The 23,786-nt window shown below is 32.8% G+C and overlaps 1 long non-coding RNA gene across 4 annotated transcripts; it reads right to left on the bottom strand.

The window, feature by feature from the left end:
- Positions 1 to 8,388: 8,388 nt before the first annotated feature.
- On the bottom strand, positions 8,389 to 20,282 carry LOC149147856 (uncharacterized). Of its 4 annotated transcripts, none has more exons than XR_016262511.1 (7): positions 19,673 to 20,282; positions 19,378 to 19,470; positions 18,914 to 18,987; positions 18,595 to 18,683; positions 8,874 to 8,950; positions 8,719 to 8,765; positions 8,389 to 8,571 (listed from the first exon to the last, which is right to left on the bottom strand). It is a non-coding gene; the product is annotated as an uncharacterized LOC149147856 (long non-coding RNA). The 4 variants fall into 4 exon arrangements; XR_016262512.1 differs by having other exon boundaries at positions 8,719 to 8,753; XR_016262514.1 differs by lacking the exons at positions 8,719 to 8,765; positions 8,874 to 8,950 and having other exon boundaries at positions 18,595 to 18,688.
- Between the last annotated feature and the right edge of the window lie 3,504 nt (positions 20,283 to 23,786).

The following is a 23,786-nucleotide window of genomic DNA, read 5'->3' as shown; positions in this document are numbered from 1 at the left end:
CAGACATGTCTCTCTCGCAAGGGACCCCGAAGAAATGCGGTAGGCCTCCGCTTCAACCTCCCTCTCCTCCTCTCACCAAGGCAAGAGCAGCTGCTGGTTCGATGGTTTCTTCAGGTAAGCGACCAAACTCTCCTACTCCCTCTAGTATTCATGATTTTGATGGATTAAATGAATTTTTGGTTTATTGTTCTTTAAGTGGAATCGTAAACCCTCCCTCACAATCCCCTCTGATTGTCCCCTCTCCCACATCTAATGACACCTCCTCTGGAGCCATTCCAACACCCCCTCCCGACATCACTCCTATTCCTGTAGTTGGTCCTCCTTCCCCTTGGTACCAGACCCGATGCTAATCTAGCCGAAATTATTCAAGTCGCTCAATTATTCCCTCGATTTTTGGATCAGGGGGTAGGCAAGGAACTGACAAAGGAGATTACTATCGGGGAATTAGAAGCCACGATCAAATGGTTTAAGAGGGACAACAGCCCAAGGCCAGACAGCTGGACGATTGAGTTCTACTCAACGTTCTTTGATACTCTGGGGGAGGATCTTCTAAAAGTCATTGAACACTCCAGAACTGGTGGAAAGATTCTTGAATCCTTCACCTCCACTTTCATCGTCCTCATTCCAAAATCTGACAACCCTTATACCTTCGATAACTACAGACTTATATCTTTATGTAACTGCATCTATAAGATCATGGCAAATATTGTTGCAAATCGGATGTGGCCCATACTATCCAAGTATATTTCTCTAGAGCAATTTGCCTTCCTAAAAGATCGACAAATTCATGAAGCAGTGGGAACTGCCCAGGAAGTGCTACACTCTCTGCACTCCAAGAAAATCAGTATGATCCTAAAGGTAGACCTCTCAAAAGTCTTTGATAGAGCAAACTGGTTATATATTAGAATGCTCTTAACCCACCTAGGATTCCCTTTTGATTTCATAAAATGGATCATGAGCTGCATCACTAACATACCTTTCAGTGTGTTGATCAACGGGGCAACTTCCCCCTTTTTTTTACTCTGAAAGAGGTCTCCGTCAGGGTTGTCCCCTATCCCCTTTTTTGTTCCTATTGATAATGGAAGGCCTCAACATGTTGGTCAAAGAAGAATTCAGAAGAGGCAGAGTAAAGGGAATAAAAATCACAGATGATTGCACTTTGACTCATTTGCTATTTGTGGACGATGTTCTTCTATTCCTCAATGTAAGCATTGGAGACTTAACAATCATGAAGAACGCAATTGCTTTATTCCAAACAACCACAGATATGATTGTAAATTGCAACAATTGACCCTCACAGAGGTTGGATGTTCCCCCCATGAAATCCATTATGCACTACAAAGATTCGAGTATACTCTTCCAGGATGGTCTCAGATACCTGGGCTACAAGTTGAAACCTCTGGGATACAAGATCGCAGATTGGACCTGGCTAATCTCCAAAATGGAGAAAAGACTAAACATTTGGTACCACAAATACCTTTCCAAGGCAGGGAGACTTACGCTCATTAAAGTTGTCCTAGAGGCCACCCAGTTTACTAGATGTCACTGGCTTGGATCCCTCGGGGTATTCTACCGAGAATACAGGGCTTATGCTGCAGATTCCTTTGGAAGGGACAACAAACAGGAAGAATCTTCGCATGGGTAAACTTGCCCAAGAAATGGGGCGGATGGGGCATAAAGAAATTAGAAGACTTCTCCTCAACTCTGGCGGCAAAACTAGGATGGCATCTTCTTACAACAAACAACCTATGGACTAGGGTGGCATGTTCAAAATATATTGCCCCCTCAAACCTGATGGATTGGATAAGTCAACCACAGAGATTACAATCAGGGGTCTCAATTATATGGAAGGCGGTAACAAAATCACTTAACATCATCGCGAACGAAATTACATGGAAAATTCAGTCTGAAATGAAAGTAAGGATAGGTCGGGATACTTGGATTGGATGCGGGATTTACATAGGCTACCAGATGACCTTAGATATTTCTTTAGGGATTGCAACATTACCCATATTAGCCATATAGCATACGTGGAGCGCTCCACCCCTTTTCAGCAAGCCCGGAAATCGACTCAGAGATTAAACATTCCCCATCAATGGACTCAAAAATGGAATACATTCATTAGGGCCCTCACTGAGGCACATATCAGGGTTGGTGAGGATGAAGATGAAGTCATCTAGGCACTTTCAAAAACAGGGAAATACACACCAAAGGAGGGATATCTAGTACTAGCTGATGATCGTCGCCCACAAGTCCTAGAGTCATGGTGGAAGCATCTATGGAAGCTAAAATGCCCCCTCCCCTAGAGCAAACTTCTCATGTGGACTATTCTAAAGAACAAAATCCCCACTGGAGATAATCTACTCAAGCCAGCTCATCGTGGCCCCTTCCAGTGTTACCTATGTAAATGCAGCAATGAATCTGCCACTCATCTTTTTATTGAATGTCAGGCTGCCCGAGAGCTATGTCAATCAATCTCAACAATGACTTCTTTCCCGACAAGGTGTCACGGCGCTTCTGTAAAGGAAGCTTGGTCGAATTGGTGGACAAGCGCCTGCCCACAAAATCTGAGAAATCTGCCTTTACTTATATGTTGGGGACTGTGGATAGCCCGCAACAACCTCATCTTCCAAAACTCCCTGCTACACTGGCCCTCCATTACTTCTCATATCATCTCTGACTATTCCATCATACCCGATGACAAGGAGAAAACCCAAACCAAAACCATCATTCCCGAATCCATAAATCATTCAAAGCCATGGGCTTACTTCGACTGGTCTGTCGAGGAGGACGGATGCGGGGGAGGGGCCATACTTAACCTCTCTGATTCTCATTCCCTCCATATACAGATGGGATGGGTTTAGGGGGAGGGAGTAATAATTTCGCAGAGCTATCCTCTGCAAAATTTCTCATCAAACATGCTCTGCAAATCCAATGTCGAGACCTTCAACTCTTTGGTGACTCAAAAATTGTTTGTGATTGGATAAACAAAAAACCTAGATGCTCAACATACACTTCGTTACACATTCTCGAAGAGGCCCACCGTCTTATTACTACTTTTGACTCAATTACATGTCATCACATTTTCATGGAGCGAAATACAAATGTTGACAGATTATCCAAAGAAGCTACGCACAGGCCATCCTGCACTTGGATGATCCAAGAACATAAAGAGGGAAATTTCTACCAGTACTACCACGGCCCCTCATGGACATAGATGCTACAGCAAGCTCACAAGGAGCTTAAATCATGGATTTTTTTGCTTACCACATGTAAATATTTATATGTTTTATTTATTTTTTAGTTTCCAACAAGAACTATGGACAGGTTATATAACTATGAGCCTGTCTATGCTACTCTTTTTTTTGGTAAATACAATGTGATGATCATATCAAAAAAGGATGCCTCCCTATGGGGATAAAAGGCATCAAATTTTTGGATTTCTTTTTGAAACTAACAAGCACTACCTCTTATAGCATATGCTTATGCATATACAGCAAGCATATAATTTTTATATATCAATGAAAATTACGTTTTTTCCAAAGGAAAAAAATAACCTTGTATGCTTTTTGTTATATACACACAAACATATAATACATCACAACACAACATAAATAAATATATAAATTTTGAAGCCTTGTTAATTTTTAAATAAATCTGTAAATTTAAAGTGGTATTAAGTCTCTTTAATTTTTAAATTTTCAATAATTTTTACAAAATAACATTATTTTGTAAAGTGTAGTTTGTGGATATATACAATATCATATGAATATAAAAACAATGAGATGTGATGAATCAAAGTTTTGAATAGAAAATGTGAGTTGAAATCTTTAGTTTTTAAATCACAAATTTAAAATAAAACTAGTTTTATATTTTAAACAAATAGAAAATCAAATATCATTACTATGTCACTTACATAAATCCAACTTTATTATTAAAATATTATTTGGAAAATTAAAAATTTAAAATAAATAAAATTTAGAACACTTAAAAAAAAAATGCTCAAAGACACTCACTTCCCACCTCCCACATTTTCGCAGTGGTGTGATGATATACATATTAAAATTTTTAATATTTCAATTATTGCTATTAAAAATACTTCGAGATTTATATGTACAATTTTAAAATATAAAGCTAAAAACTATATATGTGTTTACAAAAATACAAATCTATGAAGAATGAAGTATTTGCAACTATATACGAGATCACACAAATTTAAATGTACAATTTTAAAATGTAAAGTTGAGAATTATATGTGTGTTTATAAAAATACAAATTTATGAAGAATTAATTATTTGTAACTACATGAGATCACACAAATTTCAATGTGCAATTTTAAAATGTAAAGTTGAAAACCATATATGTGTTTATAAAAAAATACAAATTTATGCACATGAGAAAACACAAGATAATACGATTGTACAAATATTTTTGAAACTAATATTTATTAAATCTTCATTACTTTAAAATACAAAATACATCATATTAAGCACAATGTCATGTGTGTATAATCATATATACACAAACAACACATCACATAACACATTACAATACAATACAACACATCACATAATACAACACAACATAAATAAATATAAAAATTTAGTCACTTATTTGTATAAATTTTAAATATTATTTTTTATTAGATAACAAAATTTTAAATATGTAAGTTAATCTTGAATCAGAATTTTTAAATGTAGTTTATTTTTATGAAAGAATTGTGAATGTGAAAAAATGTGAAAATGTAATTTTATGAGTTCAATTTTACTAAATTATACAAATTTATGAAGAATTAAGTATTTGTAGCTATATGAAATCACACAAATTTAAATGTACAATTTTAAAATGTAAAATTGAAAACTATGTATGTGTTTATAAAAATACAAATTTATGAAAAAATAATTATTTCAATATACAATTTTAAAATGCAAGTTGAAAACCATATATGTGTTTATAAAAAATACAAATTTATGCATATGAGATATACAATTGTACAAATATTTTTAAAACTAATATTTATTAAATCTTCGTAACTTTAAAATACAAAATACATCATATTAAGCACAATGTCGTGTGTATAATATATATACACAAACAACACATAACACAACACAACACATTACAATACAACACAATACAACACATCACATCACATCACATCACATCACATAATACAATACAACATACATAAATATAAAAATTTAGTCTCTTATTTGTATAAGTTTTAAATATTATTTTTTTATTAGATAGCAAAATTTTAAATATGGAAGTTAATCTTGAATTTTAAATGTAGTTTATTGGAAGAAAAAAAATAACATTGTATGCTTTTTGTTATATACATATAAACATATAATACATCACAACACAACATAAATAAATATATAAATTTTGAAGCCTCTTTAATTTTTTAAATAAATCTGTAAATTTAAAGTGGTATTAAGTTTCTTTAATTTTTAAATTTTTTATTATTAATTTTTATAAATCAACATTATTTTGTAAAGTGTGGTTTGTGGATATATATAATATCATATGAATATAAAAACAATGAGATATGACTAATCAAAGTTTTGCAAATGATATTGGATGAATCAAAGTTTTGAATACAAAATGTGACTTGAAATCTTTAGTTTTTAAATCACAAATTTAAAATAAAACTAGTTTTATATTATAAACAAATAGAAAATCAAATATCATAAATATGTCACATGCATCCAACTTTATTATTAAAATATTATTTGGAAAATTAAAATAAATAAAATTATAACACCAAAAACAAATGCTCAAAGACACTTCCCACCTCCCACATTTTGGCAGTGCTGTGATGATATACATATTAAAATTTTTAATATTTCAATTATTGCTATAAAAAATACTAGGAGATTTAAATGTGCAATTTTAAAATATAAAGTTAAAAACTATATATGTGTTTATAAAAATACAAATTTATGAAGAATTAAGTATTTGTAACTACATGAGATCACACAAATTTCACTGTACAATTTTAAAATGTAAAGTTGAAAAGCATATATGAAATGTTTATAAAAAATACAAATTTATGCACATGAGATAACACAAGATAATACAATTGTACAAATATTTTTGAAACAAATATTTATTAAATCTTCATAACTTTAAAATACAAAATACATCATATTAAGCATAATGTCGTGTGTATAATCATATATACACAAACAACACATAACACAACACAACACATCACATAACACATTACAATACAATACAATACAACACATCACATGATAGAAAACACAACATAAATAAATATAAAAATTTAGTCTCTAATTAGTATAAATTTTAAATATAATTTTTTTATTAGATAACAAAATTTTAAATATGTAAGTTCATCTTGAATCAGAATTTTTAAATGTAGTTTATTTTTATGAAAGAATTGTGAATGTCAAAAAATGTGAAAATGTAATTTTACGAGTTCATTTTTACTAAATCATACAAATTTATAAAGAATTTAAGTATTTGGAAGAATTGTGAATGTCAAAAAATGTGAAAATGTAAAATTGAAAACTATACATGTGTTTATAAAAATACAAATTTATGAAGAATTAATTATTTGTAACCATATGAGATCACACAAATTTACAACACATCACATAATACAACACAACATAAATAAATATAAAAATTTAGTCTCTTATTCGTATAAATTTTAAATATAATTTTTTATTAGATAACAAAATTTTAAATATGTAAGTTCATCTTGAATCAGAATTTTTAAATGTAGTTTATTTTTATGAAAGAATTGTGAATGTCAAAAAATGTGAAAATGTAATTTTACGAGTTCATTTTTACTAAATCATACAAATTTATGAAGAATTTAAGTATTTGGAAGAATTGTGAATGTCAAAAAATGTGAAAATGTAAAGTTGAAAACTATACATGTGTTTATAAAAATACAAATTTATGAAGAATTAATTATTTGTAACTATATGAGATCACACAAATTTCAATGTACAATTTTAAAATGTAAAGTTGAAAACCATACATGTGTTTATAAAAAATACAAATTTATGCATATGAGATAACACAAGATAATACAATTGTACAAATATTTTTGGAACTAATATTTATTAAATATTCATAATGGAACTAATATTTATTAAATATTCATAACTTTAAAATACAGAATACATCATATTAAGCACAATGTCATGTGTGTATAATCATATATACACAAACAACACATAACACAACACAGCACATCACATTACAATACAATACAACACATCACATCATACAACACAACATAAATAAATATAAAAATTTAGTCTCTTATTTGTATAAACTTTAAATATTATTTTTTATTAGATAACAAAAGTTGATTTTGAATCAGAATTTTTAAATGTAGCTTATTTTTACGAAAGAATTGTGAATGTGAAAAAATGTGAGAATGTAATTTTATTAGTTGATTTTAATAAATCATACACATTTATGAAGAATTAAGTATTTGCAACTATATGAGATCACACAAATTTAAATGTACAATTTTAAAATGTAAAGTTGAAAACTATATATGTGTTTATAAAAATACAAATTTAAGAATAAATTATTTGTAACTATATGAGATCACACAAATTTCAATGTACAATTTTAAAATGTAAAGTTGAAAACCATTTATGTGTTTATAAAAAATACAAATTTATGCATATGAGATAACACAAGATAATACAATTGTACAAATATTTTTGAAACTAATATTTATTAAATTTTCATAACTTTAAAATACAAAATACATCATATTAAGCACAATGTCATGTGTGTATAATCATATATACAGGAACAACACATAACACAACACAACACAACACAAATAAATAAAAAAATTTAGTCTCTTATTTAGTATAAATTTTAAATATTATTTTTTATTAGATAACAAAATTTTAAATATAGCAGTTTATCTTGAATCAACATTTTTAAATGTAGTTTATTTTTCTGAAAGAATTGTGAATGTGAGAATGTAATTTTACGAGTTCAATTTTACTAAATCATTTATGGTTGTCATATAGAGGTATCAAGTGAAAGAATTGTAAACGTGAAACAAAATTAGAAATAATATAATTTTATGAGTTCAGTTTTTATTAAATCATTTGAGGTTATTATATGTAAGTGTCATGCGAAAGCAATGTGAATGTGAAAAAAAAATGTGAATATGCTCAATAAAATTTAAAATATGAAGTTTTATTTTTTTTTTCATTTTAAAAATATTAATTAATTAAATAATTATAAACAAAAACATATTTTATTAAAAATATATATATATATATAATTATAAATAAAACAAAAAAAAATTGAAAAAAAAAACTCCAAAAAGAGACTCCTCCAAGATAGCTTTGGCCAATGCTATCTTGGAGGTTGTGAGAAGGGTCTAGCCCCTCTCAAAAAAAAACTGATTATATATTAAAGTATAGTTTGTGAGAGTACATCAAAAATCATAATACAATTTACAATTACACCTAATATGTGATTATTTGACAGAGTTTGAGCCTTTGTGAAGCACTTCCCATCTTGCTGCTGTGCACGCTCTTCTTGTATTGATCTCTGTTTCATACCATCAGAAAATTAAAGTTTTAATAATATTCCTATTTTAAATAATAAATAACAAAAACAATTAAAAAAAATAGTTTTCTCCCATTTAAAATTGCAGGAAAAAAAAATCTCACAAAATTAGGAGAAAATTTAATCTACCTTCTCATATATTACTCTGTCACAACAATCTGCATCTGCTTAACAAACTTAAGCAAAAAAAAAATTAGTTAAATATTTTTCAACATCTATTTCAAAATAAATAAATATTATAAATAATAAAAATTAATCTATTATAAATATTATAATAATCTCACATGAGATTGGGAAGACAATTCCATCATCTTCTATGACTTCTGGTCAAAAGCTCTTTCCCCATCCAATGGTTTAACACCTGTTTCATAAGAAGATGGGAAAATAAATTGATTACAAATTTACTAAAAATAATAATAAAAACAAAATACAATAATTAACTATCATTCCCAGTCAAATAACTATTATATATAATAAACATTAATTCATTGTAAATTTCAGGTATGAAGTAAATAGTCATAAATTACAAAAATAACTATTATATATAATAAAAATTAATTCATTGTAAATTTCAGTTATGAAGTAAATAGTCATAAATTACAAAAACAATATCTAGGGTACCCTAATGTAAACTAAATAGAAAACCTAATGTAAACTAAATAGAAAACCTACCCATTCCATCTCTTAAAGCATTTCAAGTTTCAAGAAAGACCTGTAAATGTAAATGTTGTAAATGTTATTATCATTTTATTTTGTATCGAGGTATTGAAAGTGCTATCAAATGAAAAACCTTGCTTAATGATATTACTATCTTAAGAAATCATGACCAGAATTCCTGTCTACGGGAAAATCCAATTGGCTGAGAGTTGTTAATGAAGACCGAAACGAATCCCGTCGACACCAATGGAGGAAGCCACCGCCTAAAACCCTATTCGGGGGTTAATGTGGCCATTTAAGCGGTTTACACACCTCTGTATCTGGATAAAGATTCACTAATTCAAAATCAAGGTAAACAACAGAATCCACGCGAAGAGCAACTGGGTATATATATATATCGATCTAGATAGGCACAATGAATTGGTTTTAAAAACATAAACTATCAAAAAGGTATTCCAGATTCTCCGATGAGAGGTCATCGCTCTCACAGAAGTCACTCAGGGAAGTAACTCTTCGAATCATTAGGGTAGTAACACAAACTGATGGGACAGTGATCGAGGCCCCACATCGCAAGACATACTGAAATCGGTCTCTTTTTAATTAATAGCGATGTACATCCATTCAATTGACAACGATTGAATAGCGATGTACATCTGGTACATCAGGGTCCAATACTGTCTCTAAACCAACTGATACCGATCATGAAGGGTTTCAACATCTGTGATGTGTTTCAATCGCTTTCCTCCATGACCATCCCACAAGCTATCAATGTCCAGAGGAGTTGCTTTATGCACGATGAATTTGCTTACATGAAAAGCAACCACATTCAAATATATACTCGTTTGATTTATACAGAATGAATATAGTGAATATGCATCAGAAGATATGTGCAATTTACCAACCACATTCAAAGATATACTCATTGTTGATTTATACAGGATGAATATAGTGAATATGCAGATATACTCGTTGTTGATTTATATAGGATGAATATAGTGAATATGCGTCAGAAGACATGTGCAATTTTTACCATGAAGAACAGTAGAAGTATATTTTTGGGTCCCTGGAACAGTAGAATGTTCGCCTTACATGTATCTTTAAGTTATAGATGACAGAGAAAGGGCAGTAAAAGAATTACTTGACATGGAGATATATCATATAGTGCCTAGTAAAAAGCCCATTTGCCTATCCAGTAGTGTGACAGCTCAGTTTGGAGAGCATCAGACTGAAGATCTGAAGAATCCAAGGAATTACTATGACAAAAAAGAGAGTTCATTTTACATGGCAAACTGTAACACTCAAGCAGGCATCTGTCAAATACTTTTAACAGAAGGTAAAGTGGAATGACTTCATTAGTAACTAACGTTTCTTTACAATTGATTCTGTGTATTTCCATTTATCCCATCATCGTTGTGGCAAAGGACACAAGATATTTAGAATGAAAAACTGTTAGTTTTGCTTCCTATCCAATTGTGATAAAAGAACCTGAAGCCTGACAATTTTCTGTCATCCAGGGCTGGTTCCGCTTCATCACTCTCACAAAACTCACTCAGTGAAGTAACTCTTTACACATGGTGCAACAATTGACCTATTTTTATTTGATCAGGATCCAATACTTTTTCTAAACTAACCGATACTGGCCATGACGGGTTTCAACAACTGTGATGATGGGTCTCCATTTCTTTCCTCCGTGACCATCCCACAAGCTATCAAAGTCCAAAGGAGCTGATGAATTTGCTTATATGAAAAGCAAACACATTCAAATATATACTCATTGTTCATTTATAAAGGATGAATACGGTGAATATGCATCAGAAGACATGTGCAATTGGTATTACCAACGACATTCAAAGATATACTCATTGTTGAACTATACAGGATGAATAAAGTGAATATGCATCAGAGGAGATGTGCTATTTACCATGAAGAACAGTAGAAATATATTTTTGGGTCCCTGGAAAGATGACAGAGAAAGAGCAGTAAAAGAATTATTGGACATGCACCATATAGTGCCTAGTAAAATCCCCCCTTAGTGTGATAGCTCAGTTTGGAGAGCATCAGACTGAAGATCTGAATAATCAAAGGAATTACTATGACCAAAAAAAGGCCCATTCTACACGGCAAACTCTAACACTCAAGCAGGCATTAACAGAAGGTGAAGCTAAATGACTTCATTAGTAACTCAAGTTTATCTACAATTGATTCTCTGTGTGGATTTCCACTTATCCCAACATCATTGTGACAAAGGACACAAGATATTTAGAATGAAAAACTGTTAGTTTTGCTTCCTATTAAATTGTGATGAAGGTCCCTGAAGCCTGACAATTTTCTGTCATCCAGGGCTGGTTCGGTTTCACTCCTTATTTCCTGAATTTTACTCCTTACTTGACTGGCCAACTCCCAAGAATGTGACTCACTTGAGAGAACTTAATAGAATATGCAATTTATACTGTCAAGGGTTTTGGAAGCATCATAGCACACCTCACTGACCAATAAGGATCTCAATTGATGGATGGCCGCTGCAAAGGGACTACCGTTTTATCAATGCAAACTGTAACACTCAAGCAAGCATCTTCCAAATACTTGTAACAAAAGGTGAAAACGAATGACTTCATTAGTAACATAAGTTCGTCTAAAATTGATTCTCCCAAAATATTTCCATTTATCCCAACATTATTGTGGCAAGAGAGGCAAGATACTTAGAAGAAAAGAAAACCATTAGCTTTGCTTCCTATCAAATTATGATTAAGGAACCTGAAGCCTGACAATTTTCTCAACCATCCAGAGCGGGCTCTGTTTCACTCCTAATTTCTTGAATTTCACTCCTTCCTTGACTGGCCAACTTCCAAGAATGTGACTCAGTTGAGAGAACTTTACATAATATGCAATTTATATAGCATTGAGCTTTTTGGCTACACCCACGGAGATGATACTGTTGATTTGACGCGGGTCTTTAATCCAGATGGAGACAAACCTGTTCACATGTATAAGAACTCCAATCCTGTCGGTGGAGTACCCCTGCCCTTGCTACTTTTTATGAATGCAGGAGTTGATGACCTTTCTTTACCGTTAAGGTTAGTATGTGGCCAAGAAGAAAGAGGGACTATATATGTCGAAGACATAGTACATATCATGTGTGTTACTTAATTCTATCTCTGTCTAGTTCATAGCTCTCAGTTTCATCTAGGTTTTAGCACTCAAATTTGAATTACAGTTTAGTGAGGTTCACAGTTACAGATTTCTTCTCCAGGTCTAGTTCACAGCTCTCAGTTTCATCTACTAGGTTTTAGCACTCAAATTTGAATTACAGTTCATTGAGGTTCACAGTTATAGATTTCTTCTCCAAATCTGGTTTATTTCGTTAAGGCTAGTATGTGTCCAAGAAGAAAGAGGGGCTATGATGTTATGTTACTTAATTCTATCTCTGTCTAGTTCACAGCTCTCAGTTTTTTCATCAAGGTTTTAGTACTCAAATTTGAATTACAGTTCATCGAGGTTCACAGTTACAGATTTCTTCTCCAGATCTAGTTTATGCAAGGCGAAATTATTTAAGTAATAGAAAGTGGCAAGTTAGGTCTTCATTTTCAGTGATTGTGTTTTGGCTTCAAAGTTCTGAATTTACTTGACATCTTGTGTTAATGTGGTTTAAGTTTTAACCAATGTCCATTTAATTGGAATAATTGTCCTGCCTTTAAAATTTCATTTTTGTGGATGCCAAAATGGTCACTGATTTTGTCCAGGGTTTTGGAAACATCATGGCACACCTCACTGATTTTACCAACAAAGATAAACTTAAATAGGTGGACCCTTCAAAGGGGCTACCTTCTTATCTATGCAAACTGCAACACTCAAGCAGGCATCTATCAAATACTTGTAACAGAAAGTGAAACTGAATGACTTCATTAGTAACTTAAGTTCGTCTACAATTGATTCTCTCAGTATCTTTCCATTTATCCCAACATTATTGTGGCAGCGGACACACGATACTTGTGAAAAATAGCTAGTTATGCTTCCTATCAAATTGTGATCAAGGAATCTGAAGCCTGACAATTTTCTCAATCATCCAGGGCTTGCTCTGATTCACTCTTTATTTCAAAGAATGTGACTCAGTTGAGAGAACTTAATAGAATATGCAATCTATATAGAAGTTTGTCAAGGGTTTTAGAAGCATCATGGCCCACCTCACTGATCTTACCAATAAGGATAGATTTAAATGTATGCAGGCTGCAAAGGGGCTCCCTTCTTGTCTATGCAAACTATAACACTCAAGCAGTCATCTATCAAATACTTGTAACAGAAAATGAAACTGAATGACTTCATTAGTAACTTAGGTTTGTCTACAATTGATTTTCTCAGTATGTTTCCACTTAACACAACATTATTGTGGCAAAGGACACAAGATACTTAAAATGAAAAACCTGTTAGTTTTGCTTCCTATAAAATTGTGACCAATGAATCTGAAGCCTAACAAGTTTTCCAATCATCCAGGGCTGGATTTGTTTCACTCTTTATTTCTTAAATTTCACTCCTTAATCCTTGACTAGCCAACTCCCAGGAATGTGACTAGGTTGAGAGAACTTAACAGAATATGCAATTTATATAGGGAGTCTGTCAGTTTTGGAAGCATGATGGTCACACCTAACCAATCTTACCAATAAGGATCAATTCAAATAGATGGAGGCTGCAGAAGGTCTCCCTTCTTATCTATGCAAACTATAACACTCATTCAGGCATCTATCAAATACATGTAACAGAAAACAAAACTGAATGACTTCATTAGTAACTTAAGTTTGTCTACAATTGATTTTCTCAGTATATTTCCACTTAACACAACATTATTGTGGCAAAGGACACAAGATACTTAAAATGAAAAATAGTTAGTTTTGCTTCCTATAAAATTGTGACCAATGAACCTGAAGCCTAACAATTTTTTCAATCATCCAGCGCTGGCTTTGTTTCACTCTTTATTTCTTAAATTTCACTCCTTAATCCTTGACTAGCCAACTCCCAGGAATGTCACTCGGTTGAGAGAAATTAACGGAATATGTGATTTATGTAGGGAGTCTTGTCAAGTTTGGAAGCATCATGGCACACCTAACCAACCTTACCAATAAAGGATGGATTCAAATGGATGGAGGTTGCAGAAGGGGTCCCTTCTTATCTATGCAAACTGTAACACTCAAGCGGGCATCTGTTAAATACTTGTACACAAGGTGAAACTATATAACTTCATTGCTAACTTATTTTTTTCTAAATTAATTCTCAGTGTATTTCCATTTATCCCAGCATTATTGTGGCAAAGAACACAAAATATTTACAATGAAAATCGTTTAGTTTTGCTTCCTATCAAATAGTGATCAAAGAAGCTGAGACCTGACAATTTTCTCAATCATCCAGTGGTGGCTCTGTTTCACTCTTTATTTTTTGGATTTCACTCTTTGTTTCTTGAGTGGCCAACTCCCAAGAATGTGGCTCAGTTGAGAGAACTTGATAGAATATGCAATTTATATAGGAAGTTCTGTCAAGGGCTTTGGAAGCATCATGACAAACCTCACTGATCTTACCAATAAGAATCAATTTAAATGGATGGGGACTGTAGAGGGGGCTACTGACGCATGAAAAAGGCCCAGCCCTGTATTTGCACTTCCAAATTTCTCAGACTTTTTAAGTGAAATATGATGCTTTGAGCACTGACATGAACACTATGGTCATGCAAATCAGCAGCCTATAGCTTTTCAAAGTAGAAATTGACTGACAAGGAGCAGTTGTTATGCATCTATGATAAGGAAATGTTGACCCTTATGAATGTTATAGTAAAATTCAAGCCATATTTATTGGGACAACGCCTCAAAATCCAAATGGAGCATGAAACTTTGGAGTATTCATTTTCCTAGTTGAATTTTGGTGAAGTTGTAAAGTCAACTACAAGGTTTTTACTTTGAAATTCAATATAAGTGCGTAAATAATGCTTCAGCTGATTTCTTAGCTATGTTATCTGAGCTATGTGCCATATCTAAGGTAGAACTGGGACGCAGAAAAAATTATTAGCTGAATATGCAAAAGATGAGAGGGCTGTTTATTTGCTACAAAACTAGAAAAGGAACCAAGACTAGGGCGATGGGTAAACATTTTCAGGCAATCTGATTTTTTAATAAGAATTGCACATATCTAGTACCGAAATCTATATTTTTAAGAAGGGAATTGGGTCTGTTATGGGTTAATAGCGATGTGTAAACCCACCATTCCTAATTATTGGGTGCATGGTATGTGTAAACCCACCATTCCTAATTATTGGGTGCATGGTAGGTGATCATCTTAATAAAAATCTTCTCACCATTGGCATCCAACTAACAAGAATGCCATCTGAATGTGCCTGATGCTCTTGCGCCCTTTCCTCCCCATCCAGAATACCCCTCTTGATCATAGCTTCATGGGTTGATCATTTTCATTGACATTCTACTTTCTACACTTGTTTCTCTTAGTTGAAGGGAGAACCCCAACAGAAGGGACAAAAAGTAGAAAACTAACCCCAACAGCTTGGTTTGATGGCTCATAAAACTAATTCGCCATACCTCATAAGATAGGCTAAAGGAAAAAAGGTTCAAAATGGTGAGTTACAACGAATTACTGACTTGCATCATCCACCTAAATCCATGCTCATTTCTGGCTCTACCTTACTGGTCGACTTTTGACACCTTTAAGATCCCTTACTGTTTCATTCATGAAGTAGCCTTAAAGATACATTTTAGATCAATTATATTTCTACCTTACTCATTGATTTCTGACACCTTTAAGGTCCCTTACTGGCTCATTCCTGAAGCAAGTTTAAGGATACATTTTATAACAATTAAAAAAAGTTAAAAGACTAACGGAATCTAACTGAATGCACCCTATATACATTAGGCTCCTATATTATAACTGTGAACACATTGAAGGGACCCTTTGTCTTACCTATATACATATGCTATATGATAAAGACTCCTATGTTACTTTATGGTCACAAAATTTTAAATAGTGGAATTAAAATGTTCAAAGAGTGCAAACCTTTTTACATTCTCTCCACTTTAGCAAGAGAAAGACTAAGAGGTATCTACCATGGTTGGATATTATAGGAGGAGGTAAAAAGACTATGTAGGTGGATTCTTTTTGGTAAACTCTTTCATGCACTAACCTTTTACCTTTTAGGAGTGTTAAGTCCTTAAGTTACCCATTCTCAGCAAACTCATTAATGGATAACCAGACACTTCCTTATGGGTAAACCCTCACATTGCTCTAAGCAAAAATAGATTGATGGAATTTGTTATGGGTATAAGATATATGAATGGAATTGGATAATTAAAAATGAACTGGTAAATCTTATAATATTGTTGAATGGAGAGAAATGGATTGTTGTTTGGGAGTTGTTTAATTTTACAAATATTTTCTTATGTTTGGGAGATAAGTAATTGCTTTGGCTCGACTGTTTCTGTCCCTAAAGGAAGATTATCAATCGATAAAAGATACTCCATTCTTACTCTCCAATTTTAGCAGTCACTGACATAAATAAACACACTAGAAACACAAGGAATTGGGTTCCGTCCATATAAGATCAATATGCAAAGGAATGCAATGCTTAAAGACTAGGGTAGTACTCTCTTAAATTGAAAAATATAAAAGGCATTTTTATGGGCCTTGGCTACAAAAATGTTCGCAGCATACTTAATATGAAGGAAAACGTAGGAACTATATTTCTTCTTCCAAACCATAACGTAGGTATTGATTTTGCACAAAGATAGCTGAATCGGATTCGAGTTAATGTTCTGTAAAATAAAAGGAATGAGCCTACCCTGAACTCCTCATTAGAAAAAATCACATACTTAGGATTTGCTTCGAGTAAGACTAAACAGAGGTGCTAACCCCTGCCAAGTATTTGAACCTTCTTTCCTTATCTAGGTTAGATCACCCCCTAGCACACCTATTGTTAGTTCATCCCATGCAACTTGCTTACACTTAGATAGGTAAGGACACATTTGAGAAACCATAATTTTCTAAATTGGCCTTGATTCAAAGTGTTTGCTCACATAATGGGGTCTTGCTGAATCCAAATGTCTTCCTACAAGTCTTGCTTCAATGTGCTTTTGCATAGGTGGTGTGTTTCCATCTAATGCAAGTGTGACCTGGCAGGTCTCATTCCATCCATCTTAGATGGCATACCAGCACTTTTTCTCCCGGACTAGTAAGTCTATCCATGATCCCTAAAGCCACTTTGTTCAAACTGGTTAAGAAAAATAACAAATGGAGATTGATGAATATGATTGTTCCGGGTCATTGATTGGTTAATAATCTCACCCCAAATGTGTGTTACTTTATAAGTTCAAGATGGCATGGATTGTGGGTTGCTCAGCCAAATAGGGAACCCTCCAATGACCAAATTCTATGTGCAAAATGTTGGAGATAAAAGAATTATATAGAACTGGAATAAAATTTAACTCAAGTATTGAGGAGATAAAAGAATTATAATAGAACTGGAATAAAATTTAACTCGAGTATTGAACTTCTACAAATAGTAACTAGAAAGAAAATTCTGGAAACCCAAAATTTTCTTTAGGTTTCAACATTAGAAGGTTTATCCTAGCACGAATTGACTGAATGGTTAATGATCTCACCCCATAATATGTTAGTTTATAAGCCAAACATGGCTTGGACTGTGGGTCACTAGCCTAAATAAAAAACGTCCAATAACCAAAATCTGTTTGCAACATGCAGTGAAGAAAATTATAATAAAATTGAAATAAAATTTTACCCACATATTAAACATTTGCAAACAGTTCCTAAAAGAAAATTTCTAGAAACCCCAAATTCTTCTTCAAATTTATGCATCAGAGGGTCTTTTGATGGCACTACTGAACATCAATATATTGAACTTTGACAAACAATACCCGAGAATAAAACCCTATGGCAACCAGTACAAAAAAATAAAATCTGTGGATAAAATAACATTCAATGACCAAAATTTATTTGCAACATGCAGGGAGGAAAATAATTATAATAAAATTGAAATTAAATTTTACTCACATATTAAACATATGTTAACAATTCCTAAAAGAAAAATTCTAGAAATCCCAAATTCTTCTTCAGATTTAAGCACCAGAGGGTTTTATATTGAAATTTGATAAACAATACTCAAGAATAAAACCCTGTGATAACCATTATAAAAAATAAAATCTAAAGACATTGAATAACCAAAAAAAAACCGAAGACTACGAAATTTTTCCACACCTATGTATCTAAACAGTAAACTGAATAATTACATCTTTCCCTCATTAAAAATTATTTAGATATTGACAGAAACCAAAAGTTAATGCTCACCTTCAATCTAAAAATACACAGCATGTGTGTTTTCCACCACTATTAACTCATGCTCTAATTCTCCCTTCATGGTATAGTATTTCCATACTCTGCACTTGAAGAGGAAACTCCACAAGTTAACCCAAAAAAAAAAACAGGATAAAATGCTCTACAAAGTAATCTATCCACGAGCTACATTGTGATTTAAAAATTCAGATAATGAACTATTAACCCTTACATGCATAGTGTGTTTGTATCTAAACCCTAAGCTTGCTAAGTAAGCCTACCCTACCCTCATTAAAAATTAATTAGATATGAGAGAACAAAAGTTAATGCCCACCTGCAATCTAAAAAATACACAGCATGTGGTGGTGGTATAATTCTTCCTTCTTGATCATATAATTCTTCCTTCCTCTGCACTTGAAGAGGAAACAGGACAAGTTAATCCAAAGAAAAAAACAACAAGATAAAATATTCTACAAACAGTTTCTAAAAGAAGAATTCTAGAACCCCAAATTCTTCTTTAGATTTAAGCATCAGAGGGTTTTATGCTGCACTAATCAGCATCAATATATTGAACTTTGACAAACAATACTCAATAATGAAACCCTATTATAACCAGTACAAAAAATAAAATTCAAAGACATTGAATAACCCATGAAAGATTATGAAAATTTTCCCCACCCTTGCATGCATGGTGTGTATGCATCTAAACCCTAATCGTATTAAGTACACCTAACTTTCCTCATTAAAATTTAATTAGAAATTATTTATATAAGACAGAAACCAAAAGTTAATGCTCACCTGCAATCTAGAAAATACACAGCATCTGTGTTTTCCACCACTATTAACTGGTGGTATAATTCTTCCTTCCTGGTAGTATAGTTCTTCCTTCCTCTGCACTTGAAAAGGGAACAGGACAATTAACCCACAAAAGATCAAAAAAACAAGATAAAATGTTCTACAAAATACTCATATATATTCCGTAGACAATGCAATACAATAGATAGTGATTTAAACATTAAATACAGAGTGATTTAAAAATTCAGATAACCTATTACCATCAAAAATTTTAAATAGCAAATAAAATAATATATACCTTCTCAATTTTCACCATTAAATCAGTCATCCCATCTTATATTCTTGGCAGCCTCACTCTCCCAATCAACCCTCTTAACCCCCAACCAACCAGTGTTCACCTCTCAAACCAGAACGCAGAACCAAATAAGCAGCAAACAACCAAATAAACAGCAAACAACCCAATCTAGAGAAACAAACCATTTTCAAAACAAAAACAAAATAAATAAATAAATAACTAAAATCCACAGGCAAAATTCAAAGTATAAACAAATAAGCATGGCCATGCTCAAAAAGAAAAGAAAACACAGTATTAAAATCCAAATTCTAAAACACAAAATTCTACACTACTACCTAATTTCTCCGACCTTTCTCCAACAAACCCAAAATCTGTTCTACTCTGCTAGCTAATTTCTTCAACCCTTCTCCAACCAACCCAAAATATGTTCTACTCTATCTACTACCTAATTTCCTCAGCCCTTCTCCAATCTCCTTCTCCACTTAGCAGCCAATCGAAACGCAGATACTCTACACCATCTCCCAGCCATGAAACGTAGCTTGCCCACCAACTCCCAGCCATGAAAGCCACTCTTCTTCCTATATCTGTTGGCCAAGCTTCCTAGTGCGATTTCCCTTTCTTTTGCCGTCTAAATGTAATAATGATATATCGAATTTGAATGCATTCGAGTTTTTCCCTTTCAAATCCGCCAGCTGCGCACAGAGCCCAATGTAGCCGTAGAGATTATTAACCGCTGCGCACGGAGCCCAATGTAGCCGTAGAGTATTAAATTTTGAAATCGGCATACAAGCTAATATGATCGAGTAAATGACGTGGAATATGATCAAGTAAGTTACGAGGTGCTCCCTGCATGGAATTGTATGCGAGCAAGTGACGTGGATTTGGAAAGACAGTTTTATTTGGATTTGAAAGTGACGTGGATTTGGAAAGACAGTTTTATTTGGATTTGAAAGTGACGTGGATTTGAAAGACATAGTTAAACATAATTTCAAGTTGGGTCTTTAAAAAATGACGTCACCTCTTTAAAAGAAATTTAAAAATGCCACCTGTTTCAAGTTCGGTCTTTAAAATAAAAAAAATGACCCGTTACGTATTATTAAAAAAATCGTTTATAACACAGTTTTATTATGAGAAACCGTAACGATGAATCACTAATTAAAATATATATTTTTTATAATTGTATTAAAAATGGCAGTTGTCTATAAGGCGACTTTTTGAAAGTCTTTCCGGCGGGTTTTTCCGGTCGAAATCCGGCAGGAATTTATTGGAATCCCAAGTTTGATAGCTAGTTTCTGCACAATGAAAGCGTCCCAGGGGTTTTCCAGGGTGCTGAATCCAAATATGCGGTTAAAAAACCATTTTAACTGCAACAAATCAATATTTAACCTCAATTTCTTCTGCCGGATTCCGTCACCGGAATCTCCAAAAAGTCGCATTATAGACAACTCCTTAAAAATGTGATATCAATTTTAAAAGAAAAAATAGTTAAAATATTATATTTTATAATATTAATTAAAAAACACGGTCATTATCAAAATAAAATATATTATAGATATAAATAAATTATATTATATGAAAATATATTATAGATATAAATAAATTATATTTTAAGATGAGAGAATTATTTTAAAATAGAAAATTGAGGAAGAAAATTTGTATGAAGAATTATTAATGATTAAAACTTCTATGCACATGCATGCTCCTAAATACATGTGCATTTTTAAGTATCTACATACTTGTAAGTTTGTGTGCTCATTTGTAGCTTATTTGGAAAATAGCTCATGGCCAATTCCATTTTACCTAATCACTTGACACATTTTGTAAGTTGTTTAAAGTGTTTCCACAAGGTATTGTAGGATTGTTTGAGTGTTTTGAATGCCTCAAATCTTTCTTTAGTACCTAAGGCATGATCTTCTTCCATGAAATATTTCCAAGACCCTTGTGCACATACTTATTATTAAAAACCACCTAGTAGAAACAATGCATAGGTGTGTCCTACCAGCCAAAAAGTCTTCGAGATCCAAAAAATAGGTGTGAAATAAATCAACAAAAAATCCTAAAAGCTAGGCATTCGAAATTGTGTATAAATTTTCCATTTTTATGCATAAAAGGGGGCTAAAACTGCCCTAAATACGGTGCCCTTGTCCAACAAACATTATAGGATAAAAATGCCCCAACACTCAATAGGTTAAGGACAATCCTCAGTTGTAAATTTTGATACGTGAAAGAACAACCAAGTGGAAATAATAAAACTTGCACCAAGGAGAAAGATGACATCTTTGGGGCACTGCTCTGCTTAAATGGAAACAATGTGCTAGAATAAGTGCATTGGAGAGAGAAATTAGCCTAAAAATTCTTCAAGTTGGGGTTTCATTTCACATGTGAGGTTTGCAAATTCTACAAAACCAACATGAAATTCGTAGAAACATTCCTAACCAACAGTGAAGAAGGTCAAGGAGGATCACATTGGTTCTCATGTCATGTTGAGATCATCAGAGATAGGTGAGGATTGAATGGTGTTGAAGAATGTAACTAGTGTTGGTCTTCATAATTGTACTTGAGTCATATATTTGTCAAAAGAAAGAAAAAGGAACTTTGTTTGTAAAATAAAAATCATTTATTAATATTGGTTTCATGCTTTATTTATTTATTTTTAGGTCAAAGCCTCAATTGTAGACTTCTAGGGTTTATGTCAAGGGTCGTAGTTCTTGTCATTATGTAATAGACCCTTCTTAGGCTTTATCTATCAAGAAAGAAAAATATTTTGATGTAAAATGAGTCAATTAGGCCTCCTCCACAAAGTCGGCCTAATTGGGAACCAACAACCACTATATATAGGTAGCAACTCAACCTCATTTGGAGCACACAAATAAACAAGTTCAATCTACGGTTGTTGGAGAAGAAAAAGAAGAGTGAAATGCCTAAGGAGAAGTAGAAAACCCTAGAGAAGGAGAAGGAGACGTTTGTCAAGCAAGAAGAAGCCAAATTTCTCTCTTTTCTGCCACACGTGCAAGTTTCTAGGTTGATGCAAGAGGGACGAAATTTCAATCTGCAGTAGGGTCGAAATTCTGGAAGTTGGAGGGACAAAATTCTAAGTTGAAGTTGTTTGACTAAGGTTAACTATTGAATATTGTCTAATCATCTTTAAAGGTTGATTGGTGGAGTGAGGAGAGTCTTTTGGTCTGGTCTAAGGTCATGGATTGTCTCAAGTTTCATTTAAATCTACTAGTGGAAGATTTTGACTTGGTTTTCCCCTTCATAAGGGGTTTTAGCCCTGGTTGAGTGCTTATATCTTGTGTCGTTGATCTTCATGTTTTTATTTAATGATTGCTTGATGAGAAGAGGATAAAAGAAGAGCATAAAGAAAGTTAATAAGAATACAAGAATATCACAAGTAATTGTCAAAACAAGAGAATGTTTCTGCCTTTTTTATTTTATAACATGGTATGAGAGCTACAGTGAAATAAGAGAAGGAAAAAGGCAGCTTGAAAATCTATTGAAGGAAGGATTAAGAAAAAGGCTTTCAAGGAAGAAAGTATTTCAAATTAAGGAAGACATTATAAAGTTTATGGCAACCTCAATGAAGACAGAAAATAAGCTAAAAGGAGACTCCAACTGTAGAGCATGGAAGAAGAGGTTAGATGTCATCCTTACTAAGCACAAAGTATTGAATTTTGTTAATGGAAAAGTTGAGAAACCGGCAGATAATGCAAGAAAGGAAAAGTACAGGGAAACTAACATCTTGGCCATGAACCTAAATTGTAAATGGAGTGAAGGACAATATAATCCCCTACATATACAACATAAATACCGCATAAGGGATGTATGCAACTCTCTCCAAACTATTTACCATCAAGAACATTGGTCAAATAACTAGTCTCAAGAATGAACTAAGAAGAATAAAGACGACGAAAGATGACACTATATCTTCCTATTTTTTAAGGATCTCTCGAATAAGAGATGAACTCCAAGCCATTGATGAAGTTGTACCAAAGAAAGAACTTGTGATTATTGCACTATTAGGTTTACCAAAATCATGGAGCTCTTTTGCATCAGGTATTAGCAGTGGAAAATACATGCCATCCTTTGAACAAATGTGGAATGTATGCAGTCAAGA

This window comes from Pinus tabuliformis, chromosome 9 (assembly GCF_031772625.1).
Source record: "Pinus tabuliformis cultivar Carrire ecotype Pingquan chromosome 9, CPIR1, whole genome shotgun sequence".
Taxonomy (NCBI): domain Eukaryota; kingdom Viridiplantae; phylum Streptophyta; class Pinopsida; order Pinales; family Pinaceae; genus Pinus; species Pinus tabuliformis.
The sequence above is the reverse complement of the archived record's forward strand: the minus strand, read 5'-3'. Positions and strand labels throughout refer to the sequence as shown.